This window comes from Lissotriton vulgaris, chromosome 6, assembly GCF_964263255.1.
Source record: "Lissotriton vulgaris chromosome 6, aLisVul1.2, whole genome shotgun sequence".
NCBI lineage: Eukaryota > Metazoa > Chordata > Amphibia > Caudata > Salamandridae > Lissotriton > Lissotriton vulgaris.
In genome coordinates, this window is record NC_141694.1 from 819,176,362 (window position 1) to 819,189,817 (window position 13,456).

At 49.8% G+C, this 13,456-nt stretch overlaps 1 protein-coding gene across 1 annotated transcript in view; it reads right to left on the reverse strand.

Annotated features, from left to right (window-relative positions):
* Positions 1-13,456, reverse strand: part of SDCCAG8 (SHH signaling and ciliogenesis regulator SDCCAG8) — a 1,376,087-nt gene that overhangs the window by 736,257 nt on the left and 626,374 nt on the right. The gene's annotated exons all lie outside the window — the stretch shown is intronic.

Consider the following 13,456-nt stretch of genomic DNA (forward strand, 5'->3'; position numbering starts at 1 on the left):
CAGAGCCTTTTCCACCGCACCTAGACATGCTAATAATTGTGAACCGGAATTTTTTCCTGTTACCACATTTGCGTATAGCTCTTAGGCACAATCACTTAGCCATTTCAAACTAATAATCGCCAATTTCTGGCACACCGGGGACACAGTAATACCATATGACACTGACGTTTAGATATAGGCGCACGCACCATGGTCCTGTATATAGAGATTCTACGATACCAACACCAAGAACACTCCTGGCACCGCCCTCACCTTCATCGTGCACAATGCAATACTGCTCCTCAGACACTATTAATGATGAGAAGGGAATTCCTCAGCTAGCTTATACATGGGGCACTCGCTAGCAGTTAGAGTCTCGTAACCCGAGCTCCTCTACACCACGCGCACTAAGGGCACGACTTTAGTTGTTACTAAACTGAACCCAGAGAGAACCCGATTCCAGCCTTTCTCTCTCTCCCCACCTGACCTATAGGTGATCGCACAGTGGCACTTTACAACAAATCCCCTTTTCTCCACCGGCCGGTGGAGGAATTTCACGCAATTATTGCTTACGGTACGTATGATCCTAATACGTCCTGACCCAAATGAAAGTGTTTTAATACCCACCAGGAAGGACTAGTGTAGTGACAATGCCACTTCACTTTTAGATTCCGTGATTGAACCTCAGATTGTGGATGGTGTCGGCTGACACATCCCCTCGCCCTCGTCCAAAAAGAAATAGACGCAGGACATCAATTTCAACAGGTGAGAAGGCCAATAATGGCACAGTCTCACGGTGCATGCTCATTGCCCCACACACCGGAGCTAAATGCCTTCTTTCTTCCCCCACAGGTTGTCCACCTGCTTTTTAGTCCTGATGAAGATCCGATTCGGTTGCGATAAAGCCAGCACCATTTTATAGGGTCGAAACGTCGACGTTGTAATTCCCATCAGTCCATACCGAGTTTCAACCGCAATAAGAGATAACAGAAGTATTTGTTGAAACAAATTGATTTTGAATTCTGGACTGATCTCCATTTGTTTTTATGTATGTTTATATTGACACACAGTCAACATCACTTGTCACCATTATTCACCTAAGCACGTATCTGTTATTTGTATATTTTTGTTAACTTTGTTTTGGACAACCCATTTTTATGTACACCAATGCCATATATATGACCGATTTTCTAAAAATAATGAATATTTAGGATTAAATCCAAAACGGTGTGTGCTTCTTCCTTCCTCCTCTTGTCTTTCCCCTTTAACAAACAATTCTGTTTTAGGGTGAATTTGTATTTCTAAAATAATTCATGAGATACATTGAAAGTTTTGCTTACCATTTAGGCCTACAAAGCAATTGCCTTTTCTCCCGACAGAACCAGATAGAAGGAAAGCACACGTTTTGGATCCTGAAGGTGGAGTATCTCTTCCTCTTTAGAAAGATGCAGCCGCTGGAAGGTGAGCGAAAATATGGCCTGTCCTATGTGGAAAGAGGTAACCACTTTGGGAAGGAAAGAAGGACTAGTACAAAGAACAACTTTGTCCGGATGAACAGCCTGGAAAGGAGGTTTTGAATAAAGGGCCTGAAGCTCACTCACCCTGCGAGCAGCGGTGACGGCAACCATAAAAGGCAGTTTTAAGTGTCAGAAGTCTGAGAGGACAGTTATGTAGCTGCTCGAAAGGAGCGCACATAAGATAGGTCAGAACAAGGTTCAAGTCCCACTGAGGAATTACGAAGGGAATTGGAGGATACAAGTGAGCATTGCTCTAAAGGAAGCGATTTACAATAGGGAACTTGAAAAGAGAAGGCTGGTCACGAAGCTGAGGGAAGGATAAAATGGCCGAAAGATAGCCTTTTAGAGTGCCCAAAGCAGAGCCCTGCTGGGCCAAAGAAAGAATGAAGAGGAGAACCTCTGAAAGGGGAGCAGAAAGGGGATCCACAGCCTTTGCTGCGCACCATGCCACAAACTTGTTCCATCTACAGGTGTATACCGTTTTGGTGGAGGAACGCCTGGCTGCCAAGATAACGTTACAGACTTCGGGAGGAAGGTCAAAAGCTGTCAACTGTCACCGCTTAATCTCCATGCAAGGAGGTGGAGGCCGGACAGGTTTGGGTAGAGGACCGTCCCCTGCTGCTGCGACAGAAGATCCTCCCGAAGGGGCAGTCTGATCAGAGGATCGATGACCATGTGCAAGAGCTCAGGATACCAGACTCTTCGTGCCGAGTCCGGGGACACAAGAATGACTTGGGCCAGGTAGTGCCTGATCTTCTTCAGCACTCTGGATAGAAATGGTGTAGGCAGAAAGGCGTATAGAAGACCGCAACTCCACTCCCGATGAAAAGCGTTGCCGAGTGAGTGCCGCCTTGGAAATTCCAACACAATGAACTGCTGCCATTGCACATTTTATTCAGTGGCGAATAGATCGAACCAAGGCTCTCCCCGCCACTGAAAGAGACCTTGCATCACTTCTGAGTGAAGACTGCATTCGTGATCCATCATGCACCGGCAGCTGAGTTTGTCCGCCCTGGCATTCAGAGAACCTTCCAGGTGTTGAAGCACCAGGGACATGCCCTGATGTTCCAGCCATCTCCAGAGATGAAGTGCCTCATGGCATAGGGTCCACGACCCCACCTTGCCCTGTTTGTTGCAGTACCACATGGCGGTGGTGTTGTCCGTGAACTTCTGCACTACTCTCCCTTTGACAGAAGGAAGGAATGCCTTCAGTGAAAGACGGATCACCCAAAGCTCAAGAAGGTTGATGTGGAGCCCGGACTCCGCTGGAGACCAGGGGCCTCTGATCTCCGCCTCTCCCTTGTGGCCGCCCCACCCCAGAAGTGATACATCGGTAACCACAGTGAACTCTGGTTGGGGAAGGGAGAGGGATCTGCCGTTGACCCAATCCTGATTTGTTAGCCACCACTCCAATTGGTGTGCAGTGCCCTCCGAGATCTGGACGCAATCGGAAAGATTTCCCTGATGCTGTTTCTCACTGGAACTTCAGGTCCCACTGCAGATCCCGCATATGCCACCTGGCATAGTCCAACAGCAGGATGCAAGAGGCCTAGCCACAGGAGTCGCTGTGTTGGGCTTGGACCAAGTGCCCAAAAGGATGTCCTTGAGGGCCTCACTGAATGACAGCAGGGGCTCTGAAGTGGCCGCTGCTAGTTGAAGCACCTCGGTCAGGAGGTTAGTCCTGACCACCACCGGAGGGAGCTCGAGGTCTAGGGTCTCAGCCGACCTACGCAACACCACTGTGTATGACGGACCCTACTCCGTAGCCAAGGTAGGGGGAGAAAGCATGCCAAGGTTTGGGGATGTTCTAGACCACTGGCCTCATCCAACTCCTCTCTACAGTTCAGTTCTTCCAACTGGTCTGCCAGATGGTCCACAGACCCATCCCAGTCCTCCTCACCCTGCTCTGGTAGCCACTCAGGATGATAGGGAATACCAGAGGAGAACAGAGGTACAAAAGTACCAGTCGGCACCGGTCCCGACGTCGGGCTGGCTCCGTGTCCACGTTGAGGGGAGGCCGGGGTTGACGTCGGTTGGGGACACAACTGGTGACAGAGGGGGCAGAGGTGTTGCCATAGAATTAGGCGTGGGAGAAGGTGTCACAAGGTCGACTGGTGCCGATCCGGATCCAGGCCCGGATCCCTGCGGCGCCGGAGCCTAAGCCACCAGCATCGAAGGCATAGAGCCCCCAGCCGAGTCCGCGGGGCCCGACGGCATGTCGGCGGAGTCGGGCTGCCCAAAAATAGAATGGAGGGCTTTCTAAAAGCTACAAAGTTGGGCTGGGGTCTCTCCGCCTTCCAGAAAGGGGGGAGAGGCTCAGAGTCGACCTAACAGGCTCCGCAGTCAGAGGCGGGTGACTACCTTCTGCAGCCCGCGTTGCAACGGTCGGGAGAATGCGAAGAGCGATGGTGCTTCTTCGCCTTCTTTTTGTGCTTCGACTTACCCGAAGACTTCGAGGAGGAATGGGGTGATGGCTCCAGACCGGTCCCGCGTCCTCCCTCTCGACTGGGACCTCGAGCGGCGCAGAGCTTAATGCCAGGCCTCCAGAAGCTTTCGGGACCGCTCCCGCGAAGACTTCGGTCCATGACCCGGCAGTCAGAGCACGACTTTGGGTCGTTGGTGCGTTCCAAGTATCAAAGGCACACAAGATGGGCGTCTGTCACCGACACCAGCTTGTTGCAGGAGCCACAATACTTTAAGCCGGTCCACAGAGATGACATCCCTGTGCACCCGGAGTCGTAACGGCTCAAAAAGACGTCGACAAAAAGTCACAAAAATGGAGTCAAAATGTTACTTGAGGTACCACTCCCTCCGGAACTGCGCTGGCTGGCATGGAAAATGAAAGAACTGACATCAGCTTGCAGGGGTGGCGTCTAAGTAGATACCACAATATCATTCCGGCAACCACGATGCCAACAACAAACGTGGAGTCAACCGACGCCACCTACTGACGCCAGGGGTACTGCTGAAGAATAATTCTCCGGATCAAGTCTGACGCCTGGGGGTAATTCTAAGGTGAGGAATCCATAACTAATTGTCTTTTTCAGATTATAAAATCTACCCAGTCGTTTTGGGCTTGTGCTTTCTGTGTGTCTCCGAACTTAATCCTATACTGTTCAGTGGTAAGCCAAACCCATCTATGATAGCACTCATCAGTACTGATTAATTCTCAGCATCTTCTTCTCTAACAACAAGAAGCTTATCCCTACCTTTGTTAGCTAAGGAGAGCCACAGGTTGCTATGCCTTCATCCGACCTTTTGTCCCTGCAGCAGGCTTTCATGTGTAGTTCCTCTGCCAGGGACCATTACCCCACATCTCTCATCCAATTCACAAAAGAAGGGGCCCGCTCACCCATTCAGCAAATGGCAGCCCTCCGTTTAGCTAATACCAACGCTAGCTGCAATAGCTTGTTGGTAATTTTCCTCTTCTTGTGGTGTGGCACCAGCCCTAGGAGGCACTTCTCAGGCTTAGCCTCCAACGCAATTCCCGCCCGTCCACGGAGCCGCGCTACTACCTCAAGCCAATACTGATGCACTTCTGGGCAATCCCACGCCAAAGGCATGAACCCAGCAATGGCTCCATGACATCTAGGACGGGAGGCATTGATACGATGGAGCCTCGCCGGGGTCATATACACCCGTTGCAAGAAGGTATAGTGCAGTAACTTCAGCCAGGCATTGCAAGACACCTTGCGTGTTAGCATACATACTCTGACCCATGGCACCTGCAAATCTTCATTCCAAGCATTCCACGCCCCAAGCGCCAAAGACCCTGAGTCCACCCTCATAGCCTTATACAACAAAGATATCAAACTACACCCCCCTCCACATGTTAACAAAATGTCCAAGGTCTCAGTGGTCCAGGGCATACCCAGATATGTGTGCCATGTCACTTTGGCCACTTCCATTAGGCCAGCATATTGTAGATATCGCCCCTGTCCCAAACCGAACCCTTCACACGCCTGCTCAATGGAAGGTAGGTATCATTTATATATAGATCAGCCAATACCCTGCAGCCACCCTCTGTCCATGCCTTTAAAGACATGTTGTGTGCCATCCTGCGTACAGGGATCAATTACCAAACGGACAATTCCGGGTTGAAGGGAGCCCGCCCCAGCACTTGTTCCACAACTTTCTGCCATATATAGGCTGTTTGTCTAACAACATATGGCAACTCCGCGCTCACCCCAACACTACCGGCTAATAAACGCTTTCCCAGTGATCACCCTCATCCAACCACTGTACCGCATACTGAAGGTGCGCCGCATAATAATAAAGATCAAATCTGGGTACTTCAAAATCACCTTCCTCATACCGTTTCTGGAGCACCGGCAGCGCAACCCTACAATGCTTTCCTGTCCAAAGTAGGATCACCAGAAGAAAGTTCAGTTGTCAAAACACTTTTGCAGTAATCGGGCACTGTGCGTTCTGCAAAGCATATAAACATCTTGCAGCATCACAATATTTGCCACCGGCATTCTACCCATTAAGGACAGCGGCAGTGTATTTCAGAATTCTACAGAGTGCCTCAGCGACTCCACCACCCTGTTCATGTTCAGCTGGAGCAGCCTAGTGTCCCCATGAGCCACCTGCACCCCTAGATGTCTAAAGTGGTCCGTCTCCCACCTCCATCCCAGAATAGGCAAGTCTTCCGCCTCAACTATCTCGCAGTCCTGCTGGGGGGGGAACGCCAAGGATTTACGTCAATTCATGCGCAGTCCTGAATAAGTTGCGAACCTGTCCATCAGCCTCAGCAAGCGCGGTATGGTTTCACACGGAGACGTAACATAAAACAGTGCATCATCCGCATAGAGTGAGATAAGATGTGCACTCTTCCCAATTTGTATCCCCCAGCGGCCCAGGTCTTGTCTTGCCCATATTGCCATAGGCTCAATGGCCAGAGCAAACAGCAGCGGCGAAAGTGGGCACCCCTGCTGCGTACCCCACCACAACCACTGCACTGATCTGGTTCGACCCATCCGCACACATATCGCTGGGTTTGTGTATAGTATTTTAACCCATCTATGAAAACGCTGTCCAATCCCCATCTTCCCAGGTATTTCGAGCAAGTACCCCCAATCCACCGTGTCGAACGCCTTTTCATGGTCAATGGACACCAATGCCATCTCCCCAGGAGCCCCCTGAATCTCATGCAAGACATGCGCCAGCCTCCTTATATTAATTGACGTACTATGGCCTGGGATGAAACTGCACTGGTCCTCGAGGACTAGATTGGACATATGTGGACCCAACCGCTTGGCCAGCACTTCACATAAAAAATTTACATCAAAATTAATTATCGTCAGGGGTAAGGGTGGGCGTAAAATCCGTTTCGCGGGCGAATTTGCGGATTTTCCGCGATTTCGCGATCCACGAATCTCGCGAAATCGCGGTAAAATCCGCGAATCAGCGGGGACGAATTTTCAGCCAAGCAAGGGTTACAGCAGCAGGTGCAAAAGTTGAACCTAATTTCTTTGTAACCTTTTACAAAAGGGTTACAAACAAATTAACTTCAACTTGGACACCTGCTGCTAATTGCTTTCTGGCGCCTCGTTGCCTACTTGCAACTATTCTCTGACCCTGCTCTGACCCTTGAAGCAGGGTCAGAGAATAGTTACAAGTAGGCAACGAGGCACCTGTCCAAGGAATTAAACCTCATCAGGAAGCACTTACAGATATAAAAAACAGGAAGAAGGGAGAGGATGACAAATACACCCATTTTGAGTTGTCAGGAGGGGTTAAACTAAAAGAGACCTTTACAGCACAATTTTCATATGCATTTTGCTAAAAATAAAAAGCTGTATGTTCTGTAGGGGCAACTCAGGAATCTGGCCCTTCAGAGATCCGGCCTCTCTTTCTTTCTCTCGTTCTCTCTCTCCCTCTCTCTTTCCCTCTCTTTCTCTCTCTTTCTATCTATCTATCTATCTATCTATCTATCTCTCTCTCCCTCTCCCATAAACGACTGCATGGGTAACTTCGCTATGCAAGCGGCTCGCGAAGACGCAAAAATCCCCGCAAACACGCAAAAAACCCTGCGAACACACAAAAAACCCCGCGAACACGCAAAAAAACAAAAATCCGCAAATTCGCACAAATTCGCGAATTTTGCGGATCGCGAATTCGCAAATCTGCAAATTCGCGGATCGCGAATTCGCAAAATTCGCCCATGCTTAGTCAGGGGTCGGTATGCCGCCGGGTCCTGGACATCACCACCTAGCTTTGGAATCAGAAACATTTCACCCTCACGCATCATAGGGGGCAATATTCCACTCTCAAAGGACTCATTAAAAGTTTGCAACAATGGCTGGGCCAGTACTGCTGAATATGCCCGATAATACTCAATGGGCAACCCATCCCCTCCCGGAGCTTTGGCCCTAGGTATGTCAGCTATCGCCTCCCTGAGCTACTCCTGAGTAAGCTGTGCATCCAGTTCCGTCTTAACCTCATCATATATCTGCCTCAACTGTAGACCCTCTAAAAAGGGGATATAATTGTCAAGTTCTGCGGCATCAGTGATGCGAGGCTATCGGCAAAAACGGGCCTTCGGCATTAAAGACTACATTTCCCGGCATGCCGTGCATACGTCACGCAACAACGTGAGATGCGCGCGCAAACCGGGAAATAAAGGGCTGCTGCAAGCGGCGGTGAAACGCCGATAATTCGTTACTGTGGAGGCGTTCTTGGTACATGAACAGGTAGCGGTAGGATTCCTGACTTGTTTCCCAAGTCCTTCGTGACCGTGAGTAAACTGTTCTCTTGGGGGTGCGACGCGTTGGTTCCACCGATCCCAACAGCGCACCCAGCCTGCTGTGTCGTCTTGGTGGTTTCTCTCGGCTGAGAGAAACACAGGTATCTCAGGCATTCAGAGGAGATACCGAAGGGTTTGTTTGGGCAACTTCGGCCACAGGGATAGAGAACCTTGTGTGTGTGGCAAAACCCCTGCTACAACTGCTTTTGCCCAATATTGTAAATACCTGGTGCTTTGATTCAAAGACGTGAAGAGTGGTGCGATAGGACTCATACGTGTGAGAGTAACACTGAGCCTCGCAATCCAACTAAACGGAGCCTGAGCATTCAGAACTATTGTGTGTTCAAGCTAACAGGGGGAAGATACTCCATTGTGTGAAGTGATTACAAGGTGCAAACACGAAGGAACCTTCACTCCTGTATCATCTTTGTGGATTCCTTCTACATGCAGGGTTCATTATTATTTACTTATCTCGTTTATTCAGGAGACATGAGGGGTATTGAAGTATTGGAACAGTGAAGTACCCATACAAAGGGATTTTGATGCATAGTAAATGGTATGTGTATTACAACCTCACAAACGATAGCCTGGAATTGCTACCTATCAGAGGGCCTTGAATGTGTATTGTTTTGTTTTCACAGTTGGGTATAGTTCCTGATACCTCCTCAAGCTACTGTCTCCATTGGATTTGGTCCTTTGTATTTTCCTTTACAGGTATAGCCTCCTCACATTTGGGTTTTTCTAGTAAGGGACAGAAAGAAGGTGACATTTATAGGTTAAGGGAGGTGGGGTGATCTAAATCCCTGTTCCTTGTCATTTCAGATCTCCCTCCCCGCTGTCCCCTTCCTTTCCCGCGCCGGCTGAACTATCTCGGTTGTCTGTATCATTGCATTTCGACTCTGGGGTAGTTCATAAGGGGCGGGTATTGGACTCTCAGCACAGCCCCGAAGAAGCCGGAAAGCAGAGCCTGATAATAATGGTCTGCACCCACCAGGGGGTCTGCCCTATACACTGTCTGCAGGTGTTGCCGGAACACCTCCAGTAATAGCTACCAGAGAATAAACCAGCTCGCCCGACTGTGCTCGAAGACTGGTAATCAAGGGGGGGATTGCTCCCTTTGCAATATCCAAGCCAATACCCGACCAGATTTCTCACCCTCTGCACCCGCTGGCGATATTTCGTAAGAGTTTACTTGTCCAGCCCATCCCAAGTATCTGCAACCAGTTCCTGTAATGCACGCTTCCGTTCCTGGGAATCACCTTGCCCTTGCGACCCTGACTGAAGTTCAGCTAACATTTTCTCCCTGTCCTGCAGCTCAAATTGTAATTGCCTCTGGACACCATATGTCAGCCCCATCGCCGCCCCTCTAACCAAGGCCTTCATCGTGGCCCACTTGTGAGCTCTAATGCTAGCAGTGCCCCAATTAAGGGATACATACCCCGTTAACGTGCTCCAAATTGCCCCTAACAATCCAACTAAGGAACTTTACTATGTCTGCCATAATCATACATTCGCACTTTCTGTCTGGCGACGCTCCAAAACTCGGCACTCTTCTGCAATGACTCGCTCTTGGCACAACCAGCAAAAATTTACACAAGAACTATTAAACCAACAAAAGACCAGCCTCCCTCCAAACACGGACAATACTCGACAACCATCGCAGATGATTTTGCCTACCCACCGCTCTTGCCAGGACGTGCCCAGCATCCCACAAAGCCCAACAGGGGCAACAAGAGAACATCACAACCCCACCCAACCGCCCACCCACCACAGATTTATGATGCCACGGCCTTTCTGAAAAACACCCGCTGCATATACGCTTAATCCAGACAACATCCCCTCCCCTAGGTCTCAACTGATGACCTAGGTACCTTAGTACCATATACTATGTCCAATCTCTGATGTACCTAAGTACTTACCAAACCAATTTAGGGGACAAAGCAGACTAGACAAGACTTGACAGAAACCATCACAGCACCATGCATAAAGTGGGGGAAACCATGCAGAAGGATCCTACCTCCCTACAATTATATTTCTGCCTAGTAAAATATAGGATGCAGCCATCGAATTAGCAACTAGATTTAGGAAAAATGATTATGTCACAGAAACCAGAAGTATGCTTTACTGGTTTGAAGTTCAAAAGCGAATTGTTGTCAAAGATACGAATTGGGTGTTCAGATGTCTTCAGGGTCAACAATGTTCATATGTCTTAGTGGCATTTCTGCTGGTGCAGTCTTCTTGAAACCTTGGCTCAGGTAAACGCAAATTGCTGAATATCCTCAAAATCAGATGCTCTTAGGTGGATGATAGCAGATTTCCTGTCTGGAGAGCCTAAGACTGCAACAAACATCCTCTTGAGCAGATAGCTTCCTCCATCACCCCATTCAAGAATGGCTTCAAACCATATCTGTTTCATGATGTTTAATCCAGATGGCCTACCCCTTGCGGCTCATCTTTTAATATGGAAGTCCAGTATCTAGAGGCAATTTGTTTTGCTGAGTTGTTTAAAAAATGTAGCCATATACTCACTTAATCACGTACAGACAAGAAAAGGGCCGGCCACACACAACACTACTAACTCATTTGTGTGAGAGTTTGTGCCTGTAGCACGTGGTGCAAAGACCAAGGAGATGGAGAGTGACAGCAGGCAGGTACACTAAAGAATAATGAATCAACCAAGACAGTGACCTTCTGAATATAGAGGTTGCTGGTTTATATTTCACACCAAGAACGTGTCCTAGATTACAGGCATGAGTTTGCAGAAAACCAAATAAAGCAAGTGTGAGCAGAATTACAAGAGAGAGATCACCATGACAAGAAAGGTACTGAAGGAAAATACACACATGACAGACAAGATGCAGGCAGTACAATGTGGAAGTTGGGTATATTGCAGCAAAAGCTTGATGCTATGTATTAGCAAAGTACTGGGTTCAGGCAACAGAGGAAGGTGAGGACAAAAGCGACCCGTGCAATAGTCTGATGTGATGGGTGAGGGTTGCACACCACCTGAACAGTGATTCCAAAGCCATAAGTACAGGCCAGCCTGTTGGTGGGTGCGTCCTGTCCCACACATACCTTTAGAGTGACCTCCCTAGCATCAATGCACATGTATACAAGGTACATGGTGAATCAGATGCAATGCCCATCACAACCCTGGAAACAATGACTGTTTCTGTTGGTCAAGTAGTGGTTGTCCACTGCAGCTACTGCTGGCTCTTCAGCCATCTCTATGCAAGCTCCTGTGAATGTCGCTAGGTTTAGTGATGAGCTTGTGGAGTCAGTATTGGGTGCAAGTGTAGCAATGGTTAAGTGTCTGTTTACAGCAGCAAGAAGGGACCATAGGAGTCTCAGTCTCAACAACACTCTAAGGAGCTTTATGTAGTGATTTTTCTTGAATGTAACAGTGACACAGCCCCCTGTGTAGGGCAAGTACTCCCCTGCTCAATGCCTGCCCCATCCCAGGAGTGACACAGCTGTCACTACTGTGACATCTGGTGGGGAAGGGAGCGGGATCTGCCCCGACCCAAGCTTGGTTCGTCAGCCACCACTGCAGCTGCTGTGCAGTTCCCTTCGAGATCTGGACGTAGTCAGAATGATTCTCCTGATGCTGCGCCCAATGGAACTTCAGGTCCCACTGCAGAGCCCTCATATGCTGTCTGGCATGATCCACCAGCAGGATGCAGGAGGCCATGAGGCCCAGCAGCCTCAGGGTCATTCTAACTGAAATCCGGGATAGAGGTTGAAACATCGGTATCATAGCCCGAATATTATCCCAGACTTGCTGCTTGGGAGGAAAGGTACAAAGCTGCACTGTGTCCAGAACAGCTCAGATGAAAGGGAGCGTCTGAGAGGGAGTCAGGTATGACTTTGGCACGTTGACAGTGAACCCCAGCAAATGCAGGAGGTCTGCCGTAGTCTGGAGGTGGGAGACGACAGCCTGGAACGAGCCCGCCTTCAACAGCCAGTCGTCGAGATAGGGGACGACTGGAACCCCTGATCTGCGCAGATGAGCTGTGACCACCGTCATCACTTTTGTGACTACCCGAGGGGCGCTGATAAGGCCAAAAGGGAGCACGGTGAACTGAAAATGGTCTTGGACTACCGTTAACCGCAGGTAGCTTCTGTGGGATGGCCAGACGGAGATGTGAAAATAGAAGTCCTGCAAGTCCAACGCCACCATCCAGTCTCCAGGGTCATGGGCTGATAGGACCTGAGCCAAGGTCAGCATTTTGAACTTCTCCTTCTGGAAGAAGTGGTTGACGGCCCTGAGGTCTAGAATAGGATGCAGGCCTTTGTCCTTCTTGGGCACAAGGAAGTAGTAGGAGTAGCAACCACAGACAACTTCTGTTTTAGGAACCCTCTGGATAGCTCCTTTAGCCAAGAGAGCTGATATTTCCTGGTGGAGAAGCGCCAAATGATCCTCCGACATGCGATCGATAGATGGTGGCCTAGAGAGCTGGGTAGTCTCAAAGGGGAGGGAGTAACCCCTTCAGACTATCTGCAAAACCCACCTGTCCGACGTGATGTTTTGCCAGTGGGGGAGGTGATGGCGAATCCTGACGTCCACTGGTCATTGGTGGCCCTGAAAGGTTGGACTAGGAAGGTTTGGAGGTTGCTGCGGGGGGAGGGGGTGGGTGGGGGGGTTTGACTGGCACACCTGCTGGCCCCCAGACCACTGTCGCTGGGTCTCACATCCGCGGCCATGCAGAGGCTGGGCAGCTTGCATGAACCAGTGGCTAGTCTGGGTCAGAAGTGTTGGGGTGCCCCTTCCATAGCCACGAAGGGGGCGAAAAGCAGACTGAAGTGGACAGGACGACGCCACGAAGCCCAAGGATCTGGCCGTAGCTTGAGAATGCTTAAAGCGCTCCAGCGCAGAGTCTGCTTTGTCACCAAAAAGGCGACGCCCATCAAAGGGCATGTCCAGAAGTGTTGACTGGACATCCCTGAAAAGCCAGACGTCCTCAAAGGGCTACCAACGTGGCAATCATTCTGCCCAGAGAGTCTGTGATATCTAGTCAACATCTTATTGTGAATTTGGCTGAGTCTCTCCCATCCGCCACTGCCTGGGAGAGAACGGCCGGGGCCTCCTCCGGGCACTGAGGCAGCACCTGCGCAAACCGAGTCCCAGATGGTATGGGAGTATTGTCCCAAGAGGTCTGCATTCACAGACCGCAGCGCTAAGCTGGAGGAAGAGAACATGTGCTTCCCAAGG